Genomic DNA, 7,055 nt, shown 5'->3' with positions numbered 1-7,055 from the left:
AAAAAAAAAAAAAAAAAAAAAAGGTCATGTCTGGTGCTATGACTTAAATACGATGGAAAAACATATTTGCCTTTATTTTTATTTTTTCTCTTTACCTCTTCTTTGCATCTGAGACTTTCCATCTGAGTTTATTTCTATCTAAAGGACTTGCTGAAGAATCTTTTGTAACATTCTGCAGGGGGTAAACCCATATTTTAGATGTTTTGTTTTATGAAAATGCCTTTTTTCACCTCTTTCTTAACAGATGTTTTAGCTGGGCATAAAATTCTATGAATTTTTTTCCCAACACATTGAAAATACTATTCCCAGTTTCTCCTCATTTCCACTGCCATCTAACTTAAAGTAATCTGACATTTCTTTTCTATGGCTACTCTTAAGAATTGATGAAATATAGGTAAAACAAAATTTGATAAAATTATAAGCAGAAATTGACAAATCCATGATCTTGGCGAAAATTTTTAGCAAACTTCTTTCAATAATTGAGAACTAAGTAGATTAAATATTTTTAAGGAATACAAGTGATTTGAACAATTGTGTTAGTAAGCTTGATCTAAAAGGCATATATACAACCTTGCACCCAGCAAAACAAACCAAAAAAAAGGATTATTCTTCTCAAGTGCATGCACAATATTTCCAAAAATTGGCCACATAATAATAGACCATGGAGCAATCAATAGCAAACCAATAGTAAAGAATGAGTATCATAAATGTTCTCTTGGCTGGGCGCGGTGGCTCATGCCTATAATCTCAGCACTTCGAGAGGCAGAGGCGGATGGATCACAAAGTCAGGAGATTGAGACCATCCTGGCTAACGCAGTGAAACCCCATCTCTACTAAAACAAAACAAAAAATTAGCCGGGTGTGGTGGCACGTGCCTGTAATCCCAGCTACTCGGGAGGCTGGGCCGAATTGCTTGAACCAGGGAGGCGGAGGTTGCAGTGAGCCGAGATTGCACCATTGCACTCCCGCCCAGGCAACAGAGCCAGACTCCAACTCAAAAAATAAATACATAAAAATAAATAAATATTTATTTTTGATGCAAATAAATTGATTTACAAATGTCACAAAAAAAACTAAGAAACACACATTTATAAACTACTTTTAAACACATTTCTAAGTGTTACAGATAAAATAACAAATCTATAATAAATAATGAAATATCACAAATATGAAATTATAAAAATACTATTTTTTTCTTTGAGACAGGGTCTTGCTTTGTTTCTAAGGCTGGTCTCAAACTCCTGGGCTCGAGCAGTCCTCCTGCCTCGACCTCCCAAAGTGCTCAGATTACAGTAGCTGTGAGCCACTGTGCTCTGCCAAAATACTGTATCTTATTGGATGTGATAGCTGCTATTGGTGCCCCAACCATATCCCCTATAACAGGTCAATGTGCCCATCCTCTGGCTGCTGTCAGCAGTTCTGTGACTGCTCCGTTTCCATAGAATTGCCCTCAGTTGACGAGAGCCACTTCACCTGGACTTTATGTGCCAGTCACAACTTCCACAGTGGTCCGCAGCCAATCACTGACTCAAATAGGGATACAAAAGTCCAGCCCACTTGCCTCAAGGAAGGACCAATTCCACAGCCATTCGTACTCCAGAATCATGGGCTCAAGCCAAGACTCTACTCCAGCTGAACACACATCCTTGCTTAACTCCTTCCTCTTCTTCATCCAGCTCCCCTCTGCTCCCTTATTCTTAGTGCCCTCCCTAAATAAATCACACACACAAGAATACCTGTAACAGGCGCTGCCTCTAGGAAGCAGGACATAAGACTGATGTATAACCATACATGGTAATGTTAAAAAAAAGAAAGGCTGAAAATTATTGAGTAATATAGCCGACATTAAACATGAAAGAATGAATAATAGAACAAATCCAAAGAAAGTAGAAAAAATAAAACAATAAGATTTAGATATTAAATACCTAAATTATTAAATAAAATGGAGAGGTGAGGTGGCTCACACCTGTAATCTCAGCACTTTGGGAGGCCAAGGCGGGAGGATCACTTGAGGTCAACCGTTCGAGAGCAGCCTTGGCAACATGGTGAAACCTTGTCTCTACTAAAAATACAAATATTAGCTGGGTGTGGTACACGCACCTATAATCCCAGCTACTTGGAAGGCTGAGGCAGGAGAATCGCTTGAACTCAGGAGGCAGAGTTTGCTGTGAGCTGAGATTGGGCCACTGCACTCCAGACTGAGCAACAGAGCGACATCTCGAAAATAAAGAAAGAAATATCTACGAAATATATAAGAAAGAAGGTGGTACAACTTAACAATATGAAAAACGAAGAAACAATGCAGAATAGTAAAAAAAAAAATAAGAAAAAACAGAAATTTAAACTATAAACAATTATAAATTACAAATAAATTTTTACCACTAAACCTAAAAACTTAGATGAAAATGGGTAACTTCCTGGAAAATATATCTATGTAAAATTGACTCAAGAAGAAATAGAAAAGCTAAACAATTTTATAATCATTTGGGAAATATAATCAAGAGTTTGAAAATCTACCTTGTAAAAAATAGGCTCCGTTGATTTCACAGGCAGTTTCTTCAAAGCATTTAAGAAACAGATCATTCCCATCTCATAAAACTGTTCCAGAAAATGAGAAGAGAACATGCCTCAGTGCACTTAATGGGGTTAGAAAAAACCTTCATACCCAAACCAAACAAGAACAAAATGAGAAAGAAAAATCTGATCTATAGCATTCATAAACATAGATATAAAAATTCAAAATAAAATTCTGCAAGCTGACTTCAGTAATGTGTTCAAAGCAATAATGCATTATGTCCTAGTTAGATTTACCTCCAGAATTCAGAAATGGTCTAACATTTAAATGTATTAGCTAGTCACTTAATTATTAACATTTAAAACTATACAAGACTATCTCAAATGAAGAAAAATTAAATTAAATTCACACCCATTAAGGATAAAAATTCCTAGGTATCTACAAACAGAATGAAACTCCCCCAACCTGGTGAAAGATATCCACCAAAATCCTTTGTAAAAAAGCCATACTTAATGGAGAAATATTACATTTTGACCTTCCAAATTCTGGAATAAGGCAAAGACACCCACTGTCACTTGCTGTCTCCATCTTTACTAGAAGTCCTGGTCAGGCTTCTTCTAAAAGTTGAGGAAAACTAACTTCACATAGAAATAAACAATAGAATCCCGGTGGGTCATGCCCGGCACTTTGGGAGGCCAAGGCAGGCGGATCACAAGGTCAGGGGATCAATACTATCCTGGACAACATGGTGAAACCCCATCTCTACCAAAAATACAAAAATTAGCTACACGTGGTGGTGCATACCTGTAATCCCAGCTACCCTCGGGAGGCTGAGGCAGGAGAATTGCTTGAACTAGGGAGTCAGAGGTTGCAGTGAGCCAAGATGGTGCCACTGCACTCCAGCCTGGCAACAGAGTGAGATTCCGTCTCAAAAAAAAAGGAGAAATAAGCAATAGAGACTGGGCGCAGTGGCTCACATCTGTAATCCCAGCACTTTAGGAGGCCAAGGCGGGTGGATCATTTGAGATCAGGGGTTCAAGATCAGCCTGGCCAACTTGGTGAAACCTTGTCTCTATTAAAAATACAAAAATTAGCCAGGCATGATGGTGGGTGCCTGTAATCCCAGCTACTCGGGAGGCTGAGACAAGAGAATCCCTTGAACCTCGGAGACAGGGGTTGCAGTGAGCTGAGATTGTGCCATTGCTCTCCAGCATGGGCAGCTGAGCGAGATTCTGCCTCAATAAATAAATAAATAAATAAACAAATAAACAAACAAACATTAGAGCCGGGCACAGGGGCTCACACCTGTAATCCCAGCACTTTGGGAGGCCAACGAAGGAGGACTTGAGCCTAGTTGTTCAATACTAGCCTGGGCAACATAGTGAGACCCTGTCTTTCCAAAAAATCAAAAAGTTAGATGGATGTGGTGGTACACACCTGTGGTTCTAGCTGCACAAGTGGCTGAGGCAGGAGGATCGCTTGAACCCAGAAGGTCAAGGCTGCAGTGAGCCCTGTTTACACCTCTGCACTCCAGTCTGGGTGACAGAGTGAGGCCCGAGAAAGAAAGAGAGAAAGAGAAAGAGAAAGAGGGAGAGAGAGAGGAAGGAAGGAAGGAAGGAAGGAAGGAAGGAAGGAAGGAAGGAAGGGAGGGAGGGAGGGAGGGGGAGAGAGGGAGGGAGAGAGGGAAGGAGGGAGGGAGGGGAAGGAAGGAAGGAAAATAAGCAATAAAAAATCATCAAGGCAAAAACTCATACAGGCCAGGAATGATGGCTCACGCCTGTAATCGCAGCACTTTGGGACGCCGAGGTGGGTGGAGGAGTCAGGTGAGGTCAGGAGTTTGAGATCAGCCTGGCTAACATGGTAAAACTCTGTCTCTACTAAAAATACAAAAAAAAAAAATTAGCTGGGCCTTGTGGTACATGGCTGTAATCTCCGCTACTCGGGAGGCTGAGGCAGGAGAATTGCTTAAACCCAGGAGTGTGAGGCAGAGGTTGCAGCGAACCGAGATCATTCCACTGTACTCCAGCCTGGGCAACAGAGCAAGACTCCGTCTCAGAAAACAAAACAAAACAACAAAAAACTCCACCCATACAATGTTATTATAAGAAAAAGGAGAGTGGGGGCGGGAAAAGCTGGGCACAGTGGCTCACACCTTCAGTCCCAGCACTTTGGGAGGCCAAAGCAGGAGGATCACTTGAGGCCAGGAGTTGGAGATCAGCCTTGGCAACAAAGTGAGACCCCCTCTCTACAGAAAAATAAACAAAAGAAAAGAAAAAAAGAGAATACGTAGCAAAATAACATTCCTTCAGACAATGAACACACCAGAAAGATATGCCCACAAAACAGATTTTAGAAGTAATCTACTATATCAAAATGAGCTGAATGATATTGAGAAATTATATAAGATATGAAATAGGAACACCTATCAGAATAGAAAAATTTAGAAATAAGGTGATAGCACTCAAGAAAATTTGAAGTGAAATTAAAACTTACTGCAGAAATGAAGACTAAACTAGAATGAATACAAATTAACTTCCTTTTAATGATACAACCAGGGAATTGTACATATCACTTCCACTCACACCCCACTGACCTGGCTACACGGCCACATCTAGCTGCCAGGGAAGCCAGGAAACAGGATTATAGCTGAACAAATACCTAGTAAAAACTTCTATTCGTTACTGTAGAATACAAGACAAATGGAGAAGACAGGGTACAATTTAGTAATCTTTCTATCAGTCCACCACTTTGGCTACACAAACACTTCTGTTCATCCATAGAAAAACTCATGCTCCCTCCTCAAGGTAGATGATCCTAAAGTTTTATCCAATTAGTGATTCCAGCTCAAAGTCAAGGTTTTTTTTTTTTTAGATTGAAGCAGGGTCTTGCTCTGTTGCCCAGGCTAGAGTGCAGTGGCACAATCACAGCTCACTGCAGCCTCAATCTCCCCAGGCTCAGATAATTCTCCCACCTCAGCCTCCCTAAGTAGCTGGGACCATAAGCACATCCCACCACACCTGACTAATTTTTTGAATATTTTTTGTTTTGTTTTGTTTTTTGTTTTTATAGTCTGGGTTTCGCCATGATGCCCAGGATAGTCTCAAACTCCTAGGCTGAAACAATCCACCCACCTCGGTCTCCCAAACTGCTGGGATTACAGGCGTGAGCCACTGCACCTAGCCAAGCCCAGGATTTATGGAAGATATGAAGCTCTCTCCGTTGGGGCTGGATAAACTTCTCTGTCTTCAATGGTCTGTAAAATAAAGGACAAGTTATCTGGTCCCCACCACACGTGGGGATGTGTACAATGCTGGAGTGAAAACAGATAACTACAACAAAAAAGCTCTAATTTGAAAAATGGGGGAACAGAAATCTGCGCAGCAGCCAGTGGTCCACAACTATTGTTAAGTCCCACTAGATGAGCAAGAATCATGAAACTCCCTCCCTGACCATGGAGCGAATCCTTGGCTGGTCCATTTAACTCTGCTCATTTCCTCTTGACCTTGGCATTGACGACTTGGAGATTAATTATTCTAGATTTCAAGCAGGTTTTGGAATGTATGTTCTTCCTACATTCTGTGGAGCCTTCACAGCTGGCTTCCTATGTGCAGGTCTGGGGGACCAGGGGTTACTTTCAGGGTTGCAGACCAGGCTTGGAGTTTCTTTAGCAATCCAGCCTTCTCAAATACTTAGAAGGTTACAGGTTTATTTGTTCATGCTCAATTTGATGTTTAAGTAACTCCACCCAAAGAATGTCTTTTTTATTTTTTTTTAACATTTGAAAATTCTTGACTTTTCATCATTGGCCTTTGTACTGTGACATCTTTCTTTCTTTTCTTTTTTTTTTTTTTTTTTTTGAGACAGAGTCTTGCTCTGTCACCAGGCTGGAGTGCAGTGGCGTGATCTCGGCTCACTGCAACCCTCACCTCTCAGGCTTACGTGATTCCCTTGCCTCAGCCTCCCAAGTAGCTGGGACTACAGGCACAAGCCACCACACCTGGCTAATTTTTTGTATTTTAGTAGAGAGACAGTTTCACCGTGTTGGCCAGGATGGTCTTGATCTCCTGACCTCATGATCTGCCCGCTTCGGCCTCCCAAAGTGCTGGGATTACAGGCATGAGCCACCGCACCCAGCCTGTGACATCTGTCTTTATTCAGCTTAATGATAACTCCCTTGAGGGCATATAAAATAATAGGCATAGCGATTAAGGCAACAGCTGTATTCTAATCATTGTGTAGCCAAGAACCCTTCCTGTAAGTCTTGAGGTACCAATCTATCTCTTGCTTAGAATGTCTTTACAAAGCCATTTCTTTTTTTTTTCTTTTCTTTCTCCTTTTTTTTTTTTTTTTTTTTTTTTTTTTCTTTTTTTTGAGACAGCGTCTCCCTATGTTGCCGATGCTGGTCTCAAACTCCTGGCCAATCCTCCTACCTTGGCCTCCCAGAGTGCTGGGATTAGAGGCATGAACCGCTGCACCTGGCTGGGTTTTTATTTTTAATTTTTTTGTTTTCAAAGACAGGGTCTCTCTCTGTTGCTCAGGC

Source organism: Mandrillus leucophaeus, unplaced genomic scaffold (assembly GCF_000951045.1).
Source record: "Mandrillus leucophaeus isolate KB7577 unplaced genomic scaffold, Mleu.le_1.0 Scaffold101, whole genome shotgun sequence".
Classification (NCBI taxonomy): Eukaryota; Metazoa; Chordata; class Mammalia; order Primates; family Cercopithecidae; genus Mandrillus; species Mandrillus leucophaeus.
This window is presented reverse-complemented; position numbering follows the sequence as displayed.